General features: G+C 40.7%; 1 long non-coding RNA gene across 1 annotated transcript in view; it reads left to right on the forward strand.

Moving 5' to 3' along the window:
* Positions 1–263: 263 nt before the first annotated feature.
* The window catches only part of LOC118020632, a 171,683-nt gene continuing 151,689 nt past the window's right edge, over positions 264–20,257 (forward strand). The window contains exons 1-3 of the long non-coding RNA XR_004681968.1: positions 264–895; positions 11,739–11,808; positions 18,171–18,281. This is a non-coding gene — a long non-coding RNA (uncharacterized LOC118020632). The remainder of the gene's footprint in view (positions 896–11,738; positions 11,809–18,170; positions 18,282–20,257) is intronic.

Genomic DNA, 20,257 nt, shown 5'->3' on the forward strand with positions numbered 1-20,257 from the left:
GGGGGGATATCAGAGGGGTAGACAACCATGAGAGACGATGGACTCTGAAAAACAAACTGAGGTTTCTAGAGGGGAGGGGGTGGGAGGATGGGTTAGCCTGGTGATGGGTATTGAGGAGGGCACATTCTGCATGGTGCACTGGGTGTTATACACAAACAATGAATCATGGAACACTACATCTAAAACTAATGATGCAATGTTTGGGGATAATATAAGAATACAAAAATTTAAAAAAAAAAAAAAGAGAGACTACAGGCCCATAATGGAGTCACTTATGCTAAGGTTTACTCAGCAAATTGCAGATTCAGCCTCTCCGGGACTGTAACCTTTAACCAGTCAATCCAGATACCTGGTCAGCACTAGTGAGGAAATCACCAGATACACCCTTTCCATCCTCCTTAGGAAGGTGCCTGAAACCATGCACTCTAATAAACTTTTCCCACCCCCTTTCTGCCTTTAAAAACTTTTCCTTTCTGCAGCTCTTCAGAGCTCCTTTTTATTGGCTAGATGGGATGCTGCCCAATTTATGAATCATTAAATATAGCCAATTAAGGTCTTCAAATTTACTCAGTTGAATTTTTCTCTTTAACACCCAGATCAAGTCATTTTGGGACTGAACTTTTGCACACCACGGAAAGGCAATTCTTGGGCAAACTTGAGAGTCTGCCAACTGGAAAGATGAGTTCACAGCTCCATAACCATAATACAGAGGCACCGTGGGAGGTCCCTCCCACCTCAAACTTTGGCAAAATTCTGCTGATTCATCCTCACACAGGGGAATTCTTATGGAGGAGGGATATGGGTTAACTGGGAACACCCTAGACTGTGTGATACAGAGAGGAAGCTTGGCCAAGCAGAGCTCCAGAACTGTGGTCTGAATGCAGGCTTTGTTCAGGTGAGAGGAGCCTGGTGCCATTTAGCTCTGAAATAGAGATAAAGAACTGAGGGGTGAATCCGCTGGTCTCGCTACATTTTGCTGTATTCATTCCCATTGAGAAACCTATCTTGTCAAGTAGGCTATTACTTGGAGAAGAAAGAGGTTCCTGTGGGTTAACTATAAATTTAGTTTGAGGCTTCTTAGTGGGGTATGGGGGAAAAACAACACCCAGCTATTAAAGGGAAAGTGTGGATTTCCCCCTCCCCAAGCTGGTTGATTCTCTGGGGATTTCCACCTCAGAAGCTGCTTCCTGGGAGAACTTTAGCCTGGAGAGGGAGGTGCCCCCTCACTGCACATCACACATGTGCAAACATTGTGTAGTATTTCTTGGTTTTATTTTTCTCTGGGAAGAAAGCCTGGATTAGATATTTGTGGTTGGGAAGATGGAGCTGACGATTCTCAGCAACTTAAAGCACCACTCTGCACCAACTAACTGGTGGTTATCAGCCTTACCTCACAACTGCCTATCCTTCAGGATTCAACTTCCTTCTCTTCTGAGTGTGGGCTAGTCCCTTTTGTGGACTATGAATCAATGAGGTCAGGCTCTTTCTTGAGCAGTGTCAGCCAGTGGCTAAAGTAGGATTAGCTCAATACACATTTGTGAAATGAGCAGAGCAAATGAATGAAGAAGTTAATGAGTGAATTCCTAGCCCTTATTATTGTCTCTCAAAATTGCCCATTTTCTTGTCTATTTTGCTAACTAAACTGAACATTGTCTTAGGGCAGAAGCTGTTTGTCTTGTTTACCAATGTCAAGGGTAGTGCTTGACCAAAGTATTTAAAATATGGAAAGGAGGAAGGGACAGGGGGATCCTGTTCCTCTAAGAGTTTGTCTCCCATTTGGGGAGGTCAGATGAACACATAGAATAATCTGAGAACCATAAGCAGCTAAGCTGATAGCTGTGACATTCAGGGAGCACAAGATGCCCTGAGGAGATATGACATAAATTGAAGAGGGACTGCCTGGGGACTGAGAGGACCAGAAAGCTCTGCCCCAGGAAGAACCGGCCAGGGGGACAGACTGTGAGCAGAGTTTGGTGGGGACAGCATTGGGAGTTTGGAAGTTTCTTTTTCTTTTTTTTTTTTTTAAAGATTTTATTTATTTATTTGACAGAGAGAGAAATAGCGAGAGCGGGAACACAAGCAGGGGGAATGGGAGAGGGAGAAGCAGACTTCTTGCCGAGCAGGGAGCCCGATGTGGGACTTGATCCCAGGACCCTGGGATCATGACCTGAGCCGAAGGCAGATGCTTAACGACTGAGCCACCCAGGCGCCCGGGAGTTTGGAAGTTTCTGAAAGGAATGGAAGTGTGGCCAATTGCTGATCAAAGGCAATTGGATTTAGGTTACAGATACCAAATGATTAAGTGAGTGAGAGCCTCTTGCCTGGAGTAAGGCTACATGAAAGCAGGTGGAATTTAGCCTCCCAGACAAGTCTGTCTTAACCGGCAGGACAATAGTCACATCTTTTTTGTTAAACCTACTCCCCACTCTCTAATCTTTAAGCACTTGACAAGTGCTTTGCATGAAAGGTTCACTCAAAACAGATGTAACAGCATGTAAGAGAATCCACTAAACTTCTCTTGGATCAGAATCCCTTGTTAAGTGATGGAATACAAAGGCAAAGGGAACCCTAGGCCTGGAATGCTCTTCAAAGAAAGTTAGGCTACTGTACCCATTAGATTGCTGTTCCTAAATCAATTAGTGTGGGGATGTCTAGTCAATCCATATATACTAAAGTTTTACCAATGAAACTATATTTCTGATTCCCTTGATGTTAACCACCTCACCTCCTAGTGCATATTTACACAGAGAATATTGGAGAGCTGACCTCAAATGCTAATCCCTGTGCAAAGTTTATTTCTGATTAGGGTTCTTTAAATTATAATTAACTATCCCTCAGATTTGAATTAGAACTAATGTTCCCACCTATATATGACATAATGCATATGCTAAAGTATTTAAAAGTAAATTACAGACAGGATAACACAGAGAATTATGAAAATTTCCGAGCTTAGAGAGACTTGGCATTATTGTGCATTGTGGATGGGGTCTTTTTGGGAAATAAGGAAGACTGGCACCTGAGCGCAGAGGCACCAAAACCTGACTTATCCTCAAATGCATCAGGAATTTCCTATTTCACAGCCATCATGCTCTTAGTTCCTGCCTTACAATCTTATGTCCTGAATTATTTTAACAGCTCCCTAACCAAACCCCCTGCCTCACATTCTTCTCTTATCACTCTCTTCTCTCCCCCAGGCAAATCCATTCTCTTCATAATCATCAGTGCATTCTCTCTAAAACACAATCTGCTATGAAACTTGATGGTTTAAAACATGTCAGTGGCTTACCCACTCTCTACAGAATGAACTCCAAACCTCTTACCTCCTTAGCTTAGCTTAAATGCCCCTATAATTTACCCTTTGAAGAGTCACTTCCTGCCAACTCCTGCTTTACTGTTGACACTTGGATTAATATAGAATGTTTAGGGTTGCCTTCTTGCCTGCTTTATCTTGTTCATGTCTCAGTACCTTTGCGTCAGATGTTCCCTCTTCTTCCCATTCACCCAACCTCATGTAACCAGCCCCTACTTATCCTACAGCAGTTTCTCAGGATATAAGAGTAATATACAGAAATCAATTGTATATAAATGAGCAATGAACAATTGAAATTGAATTAATTATGACAGAATTGTTTATAATAGTATCAGAAAACATGAAGTGTTTAGCGATAAATTTAACAAAATATGGTTGACCCTGGGACAACATGGTTTTGAGCTGCACAGGTCTACTTATATGCGGAACTTTTTTGATAAGTACAGTACTGTAAATGTATTTTATCTTCCTTATGATTTTCTTAACCTTTTCTCTAGTTTTTTATAAGAATACAGTATATAATACATATGGCATACCAAACGTGCTAATCAACTGCTGATGTTATCAGTAAGGCTTCTAGTCAACAGTAGGCTATTAGTAGCTACGTTTTGGGGGAGTCAAAAGTTTTACAAGGATTTTAGCACCCCTAACCCCCACAATGTTCAAGGACCAACTGTATATGCAAGTCTTACATGTTAGTAACTATAAAACCTTGATAAGAAAAAAAAAACCCTAAATAAATGCAGAGAGATCCTATGGTGGTGGATTAGAAGACCCAATATTGTTAAGATGTATTTCTCCCGAACTGAGCTATAGATTGCAATCCCAGTCAAAATCCCAGCCAAAATCCCAGCAGATCTTTTTTCTAGGTATTGACAAACCGATCCTAAAGTGTATATGGAAAGTCAGTAGTTCTAGAATAGCCAAACAATTTTGAAAAAGAAGTACAAAGTTGGAAGGCTCACACTAGCTGATTTCAAGACTTACTGGAAAGTGTGTGGTTTGGGCCTAAGAATAGACCTATATAATTCAGTGGAGCAGAACTGAGGGCCCAGAAATAGGCCTTTGCACATACAGTCAATTGATTTTGACAAATGTGACAAGATAATTCAAAGGAGAAGGAACAGTCTTTTCAATGAATAATGCTGGAACAATTGGACATCCAAATGTAAAAAATAAATAAAATAACACTCTACCCTTACTTCACACCATGAATTAACTCAAATTGGATCATAGACCTAAATGTAACCTAAAACTATACAATTTCCAAAAGACAAAATAGAAGAATATCTTTATGATTTTTGTGTTAGGCAAAGAACTTCTTAAAGAGGACACAAAAAGCATAAACCATGAAATTTTTAAAAATTGCTAAGTTTTATCAAAATTAAAGTGTTCTATTCAAAAGCCATTGTATGTTATGATACAATATCAGGTAGGTAGGTAGATAGATAGATAGATAGATAGATAGATAGATAGATAGATAGATGATAGATAGATAGATAGATAGATAGATAGATGATAGATAGATAGATAGATAGATAATAGATAGAGACATTTATTATAGGGAATTGTCTCTCACATAATTATGGAGGCCAACAAGTTCCATGGTCTGCACTCTGAAATTTGGAGATTCAGAAAAGCTAGTGGTGTGATTCACTATCAAGTCCAAAAGCCTGAGAACCAGGAGAGCTGAAGGTATAGATTCCTGTCCAGCTTGAAAACCTCAGAACTAAGAGCACCAAGGCAGAAGAAGATCAATGCCTCAGCTCAAGCAATCAGACATAAAGAAAAAAGGGTGAATTCCTCCTTTGTCTGCCTTTTCTCCTGTTTAGGCCCTCAATGGATTGGATGATGCCACCCACATTGAAGAGAGCAATTTATTCTACTGAATCCACCAACTCAGAAACTAATCTCATCTGGAATGTCCTTATAGACACACCCAGAAATAATATTTAATCTTAACATCCATTGGCCAATCAGTTGACACATAAAATTAATCATCCAGGCACTGTTAAGAAAATGAAAGGACAAGTCATAATCAGAGTGAAAATATTTGCAGAGCAAACATCTCGTGAAGGACTTGTGTCCAGAATACATAAAGAACTCTCAGAAGGGAAATAAACAATCCAATTAAAAATTGAGCAAAAGATTTGAACAAACACTTTACCAAAGGAGATTTATACATAGGAAAAAAACATGAATATGTTCAATATCATCAGTCATCAGGGAACTGCAAATTAAAACCACAATGAGATACAATAATATACCTGTTAGAATGGAGGGAAAAACTGAGGACACCAAATGTCAGTTGAGGATACAGAGCAACTGGGACTCTCATAAATTGCTGTGGGGAACACAAAATATTTCAGCCACTTTTGAAAACAGATTGGCAGTTTCTTATAAAGTTAAATATATACTTACCATAAGACCCAGCAAACTCACTCGGGTATTTATCGAAGATAAATAAAAACTTATGTTCAAACAAAAATGTGTTCATAAATGTTTACAGCAGTTTTATTCATTATCATCAAAAACTGGAAATAATCCAAGTGAACCTCAACTGATGAATAGATGAATTTGTAGAATACTATTCTACAGTAAAAAGGAATGAAATACTGATACATATAACATGACTGAATTCCAAATGGACTATGGTTAAGTGAATAAAATCGAACTCAAAAATCTACTTACTTTATGGCATTCTGGTAAAGGCAAAACCAAACAAACAAACAAACCAAAAAAAAAAAAAAAAAAAAACAGATCCGTGGTTAATGGGAGCTAGTAGAGGTAAAGGGCTTAATTACAGAGAAATATAGGGAAATTGGGGAAAATGATGGAACTGTTACATATCTTCATTATGGTGATGATTATACTATGATTATACTATACATTTGTCAAAATAGAACCATACTATATGTAATTTATGTCTCAATAATTTCTTAAAAAGAATTTAAGAATATTTAAGAATTTTTAGTACTGTCAAGACCTCGATGATTCCATGAGCACTGCACTTCAACCCTTCATTAACTTTCAAAATTCCTTTGAACTTGCTGGAAGTATCCATTTTCTAATGATTACTTTGTTGATACCCATTTGACTGGTCTGCAAAGGAAAAATGCAAAAGGTATTCTCTCCCCCTTGTTTTCTTTTTTCTTTTCCTCTCTTTATCTCTCCCTCTTTCTTTAGTAAAAGTATACCTTCATATGTTGCCGGCAGTAAGTCTGGAGATAGATTTATGTCACCATTGAAAAAATGGTCCTTGTGAACCTGATTCTGTGGAGCTGAAGGCCACATTGTGTTGGAAACTCTACGGTGAGCTTTAATTTCTCAAGTATCTGTTTCTGGAGGTTCCATAATTCATACAGAGGCTTCCAGATCTTTCCAGGTATGCTGTCAAAGGCTGCCCTGTTTCCTCTGGCAAACCTGTGCCTGGGCATCCAAATCCACTTATATAAAATATGGAAATTGCAGGCAGCCCTGGGCATCCAGGATATGGTTGTACAACAATCTTGGCTAATAGGGGCTAAAATCAGAAAAGCCTTAAAATAGGCAGGTAAAAGAAGAAGATACAAGTTTGATATCCTTGGAGAGCATTGTGTGTTTCTCTTGGAACTCGAGTTGCTGAAAAATTTCTAACTCTCTCATCCTTTTTCAATGGACATTTTCAAACATTTAAACAAGTGGACAGAATAGTTTGACTTCCATGTAACCATCACCCAGCTTCAAAAACGATTAATTTATGACCAACCTTGTTTCAACTATACTCCTATCCATCCCTTACCTTACGTTATTTGGCAGCAAATTCCAGATATCATATCATTTCTTCTGTCAGTATTTCAGTATGTATATATCTCTAAAATATGTCTATTGGAAATTTTTCCAGTTTGCTTCTTTGTGCCTTTTATATGCCCCATCATTATGGTGGGTTGTTTTTGAGTACTCCCTTGCTCTGTGTGACTAAGATACTCCAGCTACATTTTTACATTTCCTACCCAGTCCTGGGAGTAGCTATTTCTCCAAGGAGCTCCTGGTTCCTCTTATTGGAGAAGGGTTTTAGAAATCAAAATTTGGACTCTATGAGTACTCACTGTTCTAGGCCCTCTCAGCTGACAGAGCAAGAAAATATATGTGTATATTCTTACCTGCATATATATGCATATCAATAAATATTTCTGTATGTAACCATCTGTATCTGTGTTAAACTAAACATGAGTTTATACTTATGTCTTCAATTTTAGTCCATTAGCACCAGGATCATTCTGGCCACCTTCCCTTGCTTATCTGTAAATTCTCACTTCAACAGCAAGAAACCTGGTTCTTATCACCCACTGTCCATTTACTTAATTGTTTAATTCCAGAATACATGTGTAGTAGTATCAGAATTATTAACACAAGGAAACAACTTTATCCACTAGAATACAGTGCTTATGTGCAGTTTCTTTTGCTTTAGTCTTGTAGACTCCACTCATTTCCAAAGTCATTTAGGTAACTTGGCACTTAGGTTAAGCATACTGTATGACCCAGCCATTCTACTCAGGTATTTACCCAAGAGAAATGTAATCATATGTTCATACAAAAACTTATACACAAATGTTCATAGCACCTTTATTTTTAATAGCCAAGAACTAAAACAACCCCAAATGTCTATCAGTAGAAAAATGGATAAAAAAATTTGATATAGCCAAATGATGAGATACTATTCAGCAGTAAAAAGGAATGAACTATTAATACATGCATAATACATATGAATCTCTAAATGATCATACTGAGTGAGAGAAGCCAGACACAATCAATATATATAAAAACTCAAAAATGCAAACTAATCTATAATGACACCTAATACATGGTGACCTGGGGATGGAAGGGTTTGGGAGAGAGGCAGGAAAGAGAGATTATAAAGGGACATGATGGGCGATGATCCGTATGTTCATTCTCTTGACTGAAAATTTCATGGAAGAAAACATATGGCAAAGTTATCCAGTTGTACAGTTTAAATATGTACAGTTAACTGTATGCTCATTTTACCCCAATAAAAAAAGTCTATGCCTAATACTCTTTATCCTTTTTCATTCTAGGGGCAGTGCTTCTCAAACTTTAATGTACACATAAATTCTCCTAAAGATCATGTTAAAACGCAGATTCTGGGCCACCAGTCTAGGGACCAACTTGAGATTCTGTATGTCTAATGAGCACCAGGTGGTACAATTGCTGGTCTGTGGGTCACACCTTGAATGGCAGTGCAGTTCATCAACTTTAGTCGGAGTCACCGGGGGAGCTTTTGGGAACTTGTGGATACTTTGTGCACAGAGATGAGGATTCTGTACGTGGCATGTGGTAGAGCCTGGAAGTGCATTTTTCACAAGACCCTCAAAGACTCTTATGCTCTGATATTGCATGACCATACGGGGAACACATTAATCAAGAGCTTGCAAACAAACTTGGCCATGTTCTCTAACATATTTAGTAATTTGTACCCAATTTCCAGGCATCATTTGAATACTTCCAAGTCTTCCTTTTAAACTTTGTATTCTTCATCTTTTGTTTACATAAAATAAATAGAATTGGAGACCCAATGAGCAAGTGAAAGTCCAGAGGTCATTCCCCCAGGAAGAAGGGAGGTAATTTAACACCTAGGGACAGTTCCACCTATACCTAAAAAGAATTTATTGTGCTTCAGGTAACAATTGAGAAAGTGCTCCTTCTTCCTTTTTTCACTTTAATCTGGGCAATAAGGCTGTAGAAAGTGCTCAGGTTGAAGTTAGACAAACTGGGATTCTCAGTATACAAATAGCATTTTAACTTTGGGCCTCTCTTTACTAAATGGGGATAATATACCTATTTTACAAGGTTGCATTAAATTAGGAAATAATGTGAAAGAAAACCAATGAGTCACCCCCTTCCATAAGCAAAGTAAAAGAATATACAGTTCATGGGGCTCCTGGGTGGCTCAGTCGTTAAGCGTCTGCCTTCGGCTCAGGTCGTGATCCCAGGGTTCTGGGATCGAGCCCCACACCGGGCTCCCTGCTCTGCGGGGAAGCCTGCTTCTCCCTCTCAACTCCCCCTGCTTGTGTTCCCTCTCTCGCTATGTCTCTCTCTGTCAAATAAATAAATAAAATCTTAAAAAAAAAAAAAAGAATATACAGTTCATGGAAAAGAAAACACAAATGGAGTTTACATATATGAAGTAAGCCTTAACTTGATTCTCAGCAAGAGAAATGCATATCACAACTACAGTCAGGTATGTTTTTTACCTATCATATGGGCAAAGAGCACTCTATACGCTGTGTTGACAAAACACAAATTATCAGCACTTGTCTACCCTGATGATAAGAATATAAACCAGTACATCACTTGTGGAGACCAATTTGGGCATATCGATAAAAATTAAGATCTTTATACACTTTGAACCAGAAATTACACTTCCAGAAATTTATACTACAAGTACTATATACAGGAACTAAAGCCTTTATTGTAGTATTGTTTCTAATACCAAAATATTAGAACCATAAATGACCATCAGTAATTAATATATGTAATACATATAATCTATATAATATTAAACAGTCATTAGGTGGATGACATATACTTATATAGAAGGATCTCTTAATACATATATGCATAAACACATGATGAATATCCATGTGTTTGTTTACATGGGAAATCTCTGGAAGGATAAGCGAGAAGCTGTTAACGGTAGCTATCTGTTGGAAAGAAATTTATTCCTGGAGAATGGGTTAAAGGGAACATTGTATACCCTTTTCTTCCTTTTAAAATTTTATTTATTTTTACTTTTTATTTTGAAAAATTTTCAGGCCTAGGAAAAATTTGCAGAAAGTATCAGAAACTTCTTCTCTCTTACTTTTCAAATGTTAACACCTTGTAAAGCCACCATATAGGAAATTAACCTAACTATAATACTATTAGCTATTTACAGGTCTTTTTCAGATTTCACCAGTTGTCCCACTAATGTCTTTTTTCTGTTCCAGGGTCAAGGGTTCACGTTGCCTTGCTCTCCTCCAATCTAGGATAGTTCTCTTGGTTTTTCTTTTGTGACCTTGCTGAATAATGACCAGTTATTGTGTAAAATGTACTTGGTTTGAGTTTGGCTAATGTTTCCTCCTGACAAAATTCAGGGAATACACTTTTGGCAAGAATATCACAGAAGCAGTGCTGTGCTCTTTTCCGCACATCATATCAAAAAAGAGGCTATAAAATAAGCAAATACTACAGTATTAGTCATAGATAAGAATCACCTGTAGGAGCTAAAGTTCCTGGGATAAATAGATTAAGGCAAAAATATTTGCATAGCTTCAAAGTATATCCCCATGAAATAGGAGAAAAGAATAGCTTTTTAGTTATGGAAACTCACTTAACTATGTGATCAATATGTCTCATGAGCTTGACTCTGACTTTGAAGCTATGCAAATATTTTTGCCTTAATCGATTTATCCCAGGAACTTCAGCTCCTATGGGTGATTCCTTTTTTTTTTTTTAAGATTTATTTATTTATTTGACAGAGAGAGACACAGCGAGAGAGGGAACACAAGCAGGGGGAGTGGGATTCTTATCTATGACTAATGTAGTGTTGGCTGATTAGTATTTTGTAGCCTCTTTTTTTTTTCTAAGGTTTTTTTTATTTATTTCAGAGAGAGAGTGAGTGCAAGCACAAGTGAGGACAGGGCAGGGAGGGGCAAAGGGAGAGGGAAAGAATCTCAAGCAGACTCCTGACAGAATGCAGAGCCCAACGTGGGGCTGGGCATGGGGCTAGGGCCCCAGCTCAGGCACAGACTCAATCTCAGGACCCTGAGACCATGACCTGACTGAAATCAAGAGTAGGTCGTTTAACCGACTGAGCCACCCAGGTGCCCCAGCAATTTATATTTTCACCATTGCTTCTATACTTAGGGATTGGAATTCTGCTGTGAGAAAGAGCTTTCCCTCTCCCACCTTAATTACTTGTTTACTTAATTATTTATGTCAGAATGGACTCATAGATATTTATTTTATTCTCTGCATTATATCTACTATCAACATTTATTTTGTTGCTCAAATTATCCCAGATTTCACCATACAGAAGAACCACTTGAATTTGGCCAGTGTGTTCTTTTAACACGTCCCTATCATTGTTTGTTCATGTCTTTTGTTCATTTTTCTCTCAAGATTTTGGTCTTTTGCCCCTTAATGTCCAAGAGGTATTAGAGTTATTAATCCTTTGTCTATGATAGATGTTACAAAATCTTCCTTTTGAGTTTTATACTACATGAATATAATACTTATTTTAGAACTTTTTAAAAATACGCAGGAACATGTTTTGTAGGAACCGAAAAGAAGAAAAAATATGTCAAGTTGTAGGTTGGGAGTGATTTTACTTCAGTTTTTAGTCAGCGCCTCTTTTGGTCCTCCTGATTCTCACTTCCCTTTCTCTTAGGAACCCTGCAAGTGAAGCCGATGTGTGCCACTAGGAGGCTTGCTGAATGGCCAGGTGTGAGCAATTGGAGGTGAGCCCTGGCTCTTGCTCTCGCTTTGCCTCTTTTATAGTACATGTGCCTGTGCTGGGCACTAGGTCCAGGAAATAAACAGTGGATAACATGCATGACTTCCTTTCCCTCCTTGTGGCCTCCCCATGCTCCAGCAAAAATTGCAGGAATGTTGCTCTTGGAGGCCTGTCAGAACTGCTTTTCTAAATATAAATGCAGAGACACTAAAAATAAGCAATGGTAAAGGTGAGTTTCATTTGTTCCTGAAATGTCAATACACCAAGGGTACAATCTTAGCTGTCAAGGAGCCAGAAAGGAACGGGTAGCTGTCCACTTCTAACCAGACTTCTGGGAGTGAGAAGAGAAACTGTCTGAGGGTTGCTGGAATATTTTGATTTTTTTTTCTTGAGTTGTGTTGAAGGCAGGGCAGCAGGGAAATCATTCCATCATAATTTTGTAGCAGCATCCTTAGCTAACATGGTCCACAAGAAAGGTATTGAGGTTAGGTGAGCCCACCACAGCAAACCAGAGCGGAGAGAAGGCAGTGGTAACTCTCTGAATTGTCAGGTGAGAAACAAGGCAGTTGAACAGTGCAGAGTGCATAGAATCATGAGTCAACCAGGAGAGACATGTGCCTGGTATAGTGTCTATCCCATAGTAAGCCATTAATATATGCTTGAATTAATGAATTAGAAGGTATCTTATACTGCCTTGTGTTGTTCTTAAGGGTCTGAAGTCTGGTGTTATATGCTGTAAGAGTTCAGATGAGAAAGGCAAGGCAGAGAATGAAGGGCAGCAAGAGTCCTAAACAGAAACTCTGAGGTAGGCAGAACTAGAAGTACAGCCAGCAGGTGGGACTTAGGACAGGATCTGCCAATATACAACTGCACAAAGTACAATGGGCAACAATGGCAGCAGATAATCCAAGGCATACCTGTAATGCAAGAGCCCACACCTGCAAACAAAGTCCAGCCCTGCCAACACCAACTGTCTGACAGAGCAGAAAACACACTTAGTGCAGTATATAACCCAAGTTTTATAGCCAGTTATCAGGCAACATTATCTGCCCAGCAGTATTATATATTGAATATTTATATGGTCTCAGTGTTACTGTAAGAGATACTTTCCTCAGCCACTTCTGGCCTTTCCACTCTTCCAAACAAATACATCCTATATAACCAAGCACAGACATTTCTCTGGATAGATTGTATTCTCATACTCTTCCATGCTTTTCTTTATTCTGTTCACTTTGCCTGTGATACCATTCATTTACTGATTCATTTGTTCATTCAGAACAAATTTATTGATTTGTTCACCAATTAAGATTGATTTTTTTTAATTTGCTAGTTAATTTATTGATTGTTAGTTATGTTCTAGTCACTGTGTTCAGTGCCAGGGATATTGTGGTAAACAAAACTGATGTGGTACCTGCCCTCTGGGGACATAGAGACAATAAACAAATAGAAACAAATGTTTACGTACACATTGTGATTACTTGCTAAGAAGGAGATGACTATGCTAGCAGAGAAAATACCAGACGGGACCGCCTGTTGAGAGTGATTAGGAGACGCCTCCTGGCCACCTGCCCTGTGAAGCATTTCCTCGCCAGCCCACACACCCACCCTCGTTCCGCTGATCACTCTTTTCTGTGCTCCAAATTCATTTGCTTCTACTTTTGACTTGACACCTCTCTTCTGTAGTTAGTTGTTTCTGTAGCTAAGCCTCTAAGTGCTTAGACTATTAGTTCTCTCAACGCAAGGAGGGTAGAGAGAAAAGCACACGGAATTTGGGAGTCAGTCGACCTGACTATGAGTTACAGTCTTCCATGTAAACAACTGGGATACTTGGAGAGTCTTCCAAGCTCATGATTATAGTTCAGTTTCCTCGGAAGCAGAGCTGGAGTTAAAAATGCTGTGTACAGGTAGTTTATTTGAGAAGAAACTGCAAGGAGTAGAAGTGAGGGAAGGAAAAGTGAAATGGAGATGAAGAAGGAGCCAACACAAGGATGTGTTATTGAGTTGGCCAATGATGCAAGCAATGGGCCCTTAAACCTTGGGAGGAGCCCTATAAAATGGGTCTCTGATGACTGAGGGAGGCCACATGAGCACAGACCCCCCCCTTCATTCCCAAGTTTGACAATATTTAAGCTGCCAGTACATGCAACAGGCTGCTCATCTGAGACGTCAGAGACACCCCAGGGCAGGAAGCAGGAGTGCACACCCAAAGACAGATGCTGTCCAGTTGTATCTGAGTGAAGCTGGGAAGTCCCTCAGAGCTGGCTGATGAGGCAGTGACTGGAGTGAGGGGTATGATGAGAGAGTTTTTGAAGTTGAGGCGTCTGATCATTGGGAAAGCAGGTGCAGTAACAATGCCCACCTCTTTGGCACATGAAAGTTAAATGAGATGCCCTATGTGGAAGTGTTCTGTATCTGGGCAAACACTTGGGCAAGTACTAGCCACCATTGCATCACAGCAATCTTCAGTTTATAACCTTAGGAGAACACTTGGCACACAATTAAAAAACAAATGTGAGTTACGTGAATAAGGAAGGGGAGTAAGAGAGCAAACACAGAGGTATCCCCAGGCTCTTTTCTCAAGGTTCTTACCCAAGTAAGATTAAAAAATATATATTTCACTCACTCACTCCAGGTTCCTTCCACATTCAATTAGATGTGAATGAAGTGAATGGTGGCAAAAGAGGTACTTTTTAAATAGCTACCTTGAAAAATTTATTGAGGCCATGCCCTTAAGAGAAGAGAGCTGGGAGGGGTTTATTTTTCTATGGAATGTGACCTCATTAATGCTTAGTTTCCTTTGGTTTTTCCCAGTGTCTGACAAAATATTCAAACAGAATTTGAGTGAGAAATCATTCAGAATTAGAAGATAGGTTTCTCTCTGTCTTAAAAGCTTATAAACCACGAGGAAAGCAGGACAAAGCAAATTACATTCAGTCATAAACCATAAAGCAGGAGTAGCATGTTGACAAAGTCAGTAGTCACACATGATAATGGATTAACTGGATTGAAGTCAGGCAGCACCAACCAGGGAAGATTCCATTTCATTACAACCTACTTCATTTCAATTAGCACTTGCAGATCCTATGATAGGTAGAGCCAGTCAGCGTTAGGTACTGGGGCTGCAGGGATAGTGAGGGTGACAGACAAGAAAATTAGCAGTGAGAGAAAGTGTCATAAGTGCTATCAAGAGAGCTGCACAGAGGTGTTAATGGGGTGCAGAAAATGGGTACGAGTAGGGCGCCTGGGTGGCTTGGTTGGTTAAGCGACTGCCTTCGGCTCAGGTCATGATCCTGGAGTCCCGGGATCGAGTCCCACATCAGGCTCCCTGCTCAGCGGGGGGTCTGCTTCTCCCTCTGACCCGCTTCCCTCTTGTGCTCTCTGTCTCTCATTCTCTCTCTCAAATAAATAAATAAAATCTTTAAAAAAAAAAAAAGAAAATGGGTATGAGTAAAGGGCACCTAGGTCATCTTGCAGAAGAGAGAAGGGTCAAGACTGTTTTCCAAAAAGAAGAGATACTTCACCTACGCCTTGATGGAGGAATAGACATTAGTTGGGTGGTGTAAAGGGGTGAAGTCATGTTAGGCAGAGAGAATAGCCTAGGAAAAGCCCTAGGGGTGGGAGGGAGCATGGTGCTTTGGAGAAATTGCAAGAGGGTCAGCATTCAGGAGTAAGGAGAACATGCAGGATGTGGTGAGCAATGAGGCTGGAGGAATTAGTGGGGGCAGGGTCTTATGAAGTCTTCTTTGTCAGACTGATGTATTTGAACTTGCCTAAGGGGAAAAGGTAAGTCACAGAAGGATTTTAAGCAGTGGGATGAGGCAATCCTATCAGTGCTATCTAGAAGGATACCTCTGACCATGGTGTGAGAGTGGAAGAAAAGTGGGATGGGATACGTGTGAGTAACAGGGAGCTCAGTTTGGAAATGACTGTAGTGGTAAATCTGGGGATAGAGGATAATGACCTGTGGCAATATAATAGTGATAGAGAAGAGGTGATAGATTCTAAAGGGGAACCAATGTGCTGATAACCAATTGTTTGAATGTGGAAGACAAGGGAGAACATGGACCAGGTGGATGATTGTGCCATTTGGTAGAGAAAAGAAAGAAGTTTATGGAGAAGGTAGAGCAGAATTGGAAGAAGAGCAGAAATATGGTTGGAGGAGACATCTATTTGGAATGGTTTATTTTTTTCTATTTACCTTTGGGACATGAGTTCCTTTTATAAAATTTTTGCACATGAAAAGGGGTATGGTCCTCAAAGGTCAGGACCTCCACATATGGTTGTGTAGTCTATGCCCTGCAAAAGGGTGTCTGGCCAAGGAGAGGAAGTGCGGCTGAAATGTGATCTATGCACACTCCTTAGGTGTGTCTGGACAGGGGCACATCTGCCTGGAGGAAGGGGGCACCTGTGTTGGATGTTTTCCATTTGCCTCTCTAGATCCAGTTCCCACACCTCACCCTCCTCTGTTCCCTGAGTGGCTGGCCTGAATGGACTGCATTCCTCGACCCTGCCTTCTGGCTGGTTCTACCAATAGGAGGCACTGGTCAGATCAAAGGGAAGAGTTTTACTTTCTCTCAGCTCCCTCTCCACTGGGTGGCCATCAATGGTCTCTCTCCCTTTACCGAGGGTCACAGCTCCTGTAACTATAGATCCTCTCATGTTTTGAGCACAGGGTTCTCTCCTCTTGCTCCTCAAGGATGGGATGGTAATGAATACCCACCATTGCTAGCCCCAGGGTGCTGTGCCATTTCTTGTGGGTTTCTCTAAATCCTGCCCACACCTTTGTAAATGATGTGTTCCTTACACTCTCCTCAATTATTCAGTTCTAAGTTGTCATTGGTTTCTTGCCAGAACCGAACTGATTCAGAATATTTTCCTGATTAACATAAAGCAACATCTTCCTTCACTTATCCATGCACCTGTGGAGCAAAAACAGTCATAAGAGCCCCTGTTTCTAATTCTTACAAAGGTGCTATATTAGCAGGTGGGTACCTATAGGTTCTGAAACAAGGCAGCTTTAATCCATCGGGAAAGTAGGTCCAAACTAGCTTTTCAGTCTGACCCAAAGTTTGAGTTGGAAAGAAGACAGAAGATAGTAGTTGTCTGAGTATATTCAGGCTGCTACAATAAAGTGCCTGAGACTGGGTGGCTTATACACAACAGAAATTTGTTTCTCATGGTTCTGGAGGCTGGAAGCCCAAGATCAAGGTGTCAGCAGGTTGGGGTCTGGTAAGAATCCTCTTCCTGATTCATAGATAGAGCATTCTTCTGTGTACTCACATGGTAGAAGGGGCCTGGGATCTCTATGGGGCCTATTTTATAAGGACACTAATCCCATTTGTGAAGGCTCTGCCCTCAGACCTAAGCACCTCCCAAAGGTCCCACCTCCTAAAACCATAATCTTTAAGGGTTAGGGTTTCAACATATGAATTCAACATTAAGAGCCTAGCAGTGGGGAAGAAAAATATGCTTAGAGTCAGCAGACCCTGGGGAGAAGCACTGTGGGTTGTCAATGTCAGGTATCAAGATCCATCTACCAAGCCTGCCTTGAGAATTGGGAGTTGGCTCTTAGGACTTATTTGGGAGGGGGTAGAACAGCAGATGTCAACCCCCACTCTACCAAGGAAAACTCTTCCCCTTCTCCAAGTCTCTCCCTTTTCTACCCAACCATCCCTTTCCCCTACCCTAGCCAAATAAAACTCCTCCTAATTTTCTTTCTTTTTTTTTTAAAAGATTTTATTTATTTATTTGAGAGAGAGAGAATGAGAGAGCACATGAGAGGGGGAGGGTCAGAGGGAGAAGCAGGCTCCCCGCCGAGCAGGGAGCCCGATGCGGGACTCGATCCCGGGACTCCAGGATCATGACCTGAGCCGAAGGCAGTCGCTTAACCAACTGAGCCACCCAGGCGCCCCTCTCCTCCTAATTTTCTTTAATTTAATTCTGGAATCACATATAAGAGAGTATCTTCCTTAAACTTTAACAAGATATCGATCCTAACTCCCCCGTGCAATAGGGGTAGAGAAATTGTTATTTATATATATATTTTTTTAATGTGCATATTTAGAACCGATTATTGGTTCATTCACCAGCAACTATTAAACACCACCTAACCCTGGATCCCAGTATTTGTTCTCCAGTAGCCCTCTGACCTCTTCCTAAAGGAAGGGGGATGAGGCATGCAAGGGCTACCGCAGGATGGGTGAATGCAAAGCCAGAATAGTAAAAGGAAGATGGAAGAGAGGCAGAGTGGGGCCAGCATCCGACCCTTCCCTTAATGGCAGCCAGGCTGGGGCCAAGTTGTGAAGATGACCACGGGCAGGCGCATGTTCTCTGTGTTCACGTTCACTTATGATCTTATACCGACAGCTCTGCATATGTGGAGTGGGCCAGGCTGGAGGCCTACATGTTTCCAGATACTGACCCAGCTGTATATGGAAGCCTGAGATCTTCCAACCATGAAGCAAAATGTCAAAGGAGGTAAGTAGCTTGTTTACCAGGCCTTTCTGTACTCAGTAACAAGATGACTCATCTCACCACAAAGACTGACAAAGAGGGCCTCTTCTCTGACTTTTTCCAAGCCTTACATGGGTGGCACTATGCCAGTTTGGGGTTGCTAAGCTATGGGGCAATGTTAAAGAGGCTCTGGCATCTCAAATTCATTGCTTGAATATCTGAATCCTTATTCCAGGAAGTTACAGAACCTCCAAGGAGCATATATGAAATTACGCTTTTTAAAAAGTCATTGCCATTAGATGATCTGGGGAAATCCCAGAATAAGTATCAAGGCTCTCTTATCCGAGTGATAAATTGACAAGGGGTCAAAGCTTGCTCCTGTTTGCCTGCCTTCCCCAGGGGCTCCTAATTTCCTGAGAATCAGGCATGAGCAAACGGCCTTACTCAGCCTTAGAGAGCTTTAGCCCTCCAATTTGCTTGTGGTTTTTTTTTTTCCTACACCTAGCTATTGATACTTATACCGAAGTGGTGGGATCTCCCCTCTTCTCTTCCTCTGCCTTCCCCACCCTGCCATGACTCAATGAGAGAGTTTAGAACTGGGATTAAGATCTGCTTTCCAATAAAGGCCCACTATTCAAAAATCGAAAAAAAAAAAAAAAAAAGATCTGCTGTCCGAAATCTTTAACTTTTAAAATTTTTCTTTCTATTTTTCTTTTCCTTCTCTTACTTTCTCACTCTTTTGTTCATTAATTTTTCCAATTATTCATTTATTACAATGTATCTGGGGCCTGGGCTTAAGCTAACTAGCACCGCTTTCACCATTAGGATTTAGACTTAAGTCTGAGGATGCCTGGATGATTTGTGGGGTGGGCCTACCACGGGCATATGTTCCTGAGGGACAGCAGTCTCCTAGGAAGACTCACCCCACAGGAAGACAAAGGGGAGGACACCCACTTAAAGTTCCTTGGCAACGGACCAGGACTAAGGTGTGCTTTGGGGTGGTCCTGGTGAGATTTTGGAAATAGCATAGTGACTGTCACGCAGATGTCTTCTGGCCTAGCACCCAAGAACTTGTGCCTGAGTCCTAAGGTGAGGATGTTGGAATAAAAGGGCAAGTAACAACTAAAATAGCCGTTCACTCAAACATCCCGAGTTTATAGAAAGCAGCAGCTGCAGCCACAGCAGTCCAGAGCCTGGCAGATGTTAGCACGCTTCAGCCTGGGCAGGCACAGCTTTGGTCCGGGCAGTGGTGGACACCAGCATGGAGGTGACGCCTCAAAAGGCCACTTTTGGCGTCAGCAGCAATGGAGACAGCCCAGGAGGCACCAGCAGGCAAGGAAGAAAGTGTCAGGTGTTACATGTAGTAGCAGGGCTATCATGCCCAATATCTGTAAGAAAATCACCGAACCCCAGACTTTGGCGATACGCTTGATGTAAGGATGTATAGTTGGAGTATCCACAGAGTACATTTGGTAAATCCAGAGAACACTGTTCTGTATCTCTTGTAATTAAGGTCCTGCTCCAGAAGCTGAGTTTGGGGGACACAGCTTGTTACACATTTCTTAAAGCCAACTTAGTTCCAAACAAGACTTGTGGGAGCCTCACATGAAAGCCTCAGATATAAAAGGGCTAATTTTTCAAAAAGAAAGTAAAAGAACCATAGTCAAGACATAAAGACTGGAAGGAAGGGAAGAAAAGAAATGTTGCATTAGAAAACCTAGTCAAGCAAGTGTTCTTGCTTGACTTGAAACCCCTCTCTCTTTTGGGTTTCATTCCTGAGAATGCAAACCCTATGCCCAATCAAGATCCAAACAAAGGAGAAATTCAGTTATTCAGGCAGAGATGTTCCCCCCCACCACCACCAAATGTATTACTTTGTCCAAAGTTTCTACTGTTCTGTGTGGTTAGAGAGCTACCTGGAATCATTGAACTTACTTTCAATTGGTTGTTGGGAACTCTGATGATTCCACCCCTGCTCCAGTGCCAACAAACTGAGTGCC

The sequence above is a fragment of the Mirounga leonina genome, unplaced genomic scaffold, assembly GCF_011800145.1.
Source record: "Mirounga leonina isolate KUSES-001 unplaced genomic scaffold, KU_Mleo_1.0 Mir_174, whole genome shotgun sequence".
Classification (NCBI taxonomy): domain Eukaryota; kingdom Metazoa; phylum Chordata; class Mammalia; order Carnivora; family Phocidae; genus Mirounga; species Mirounga leonina.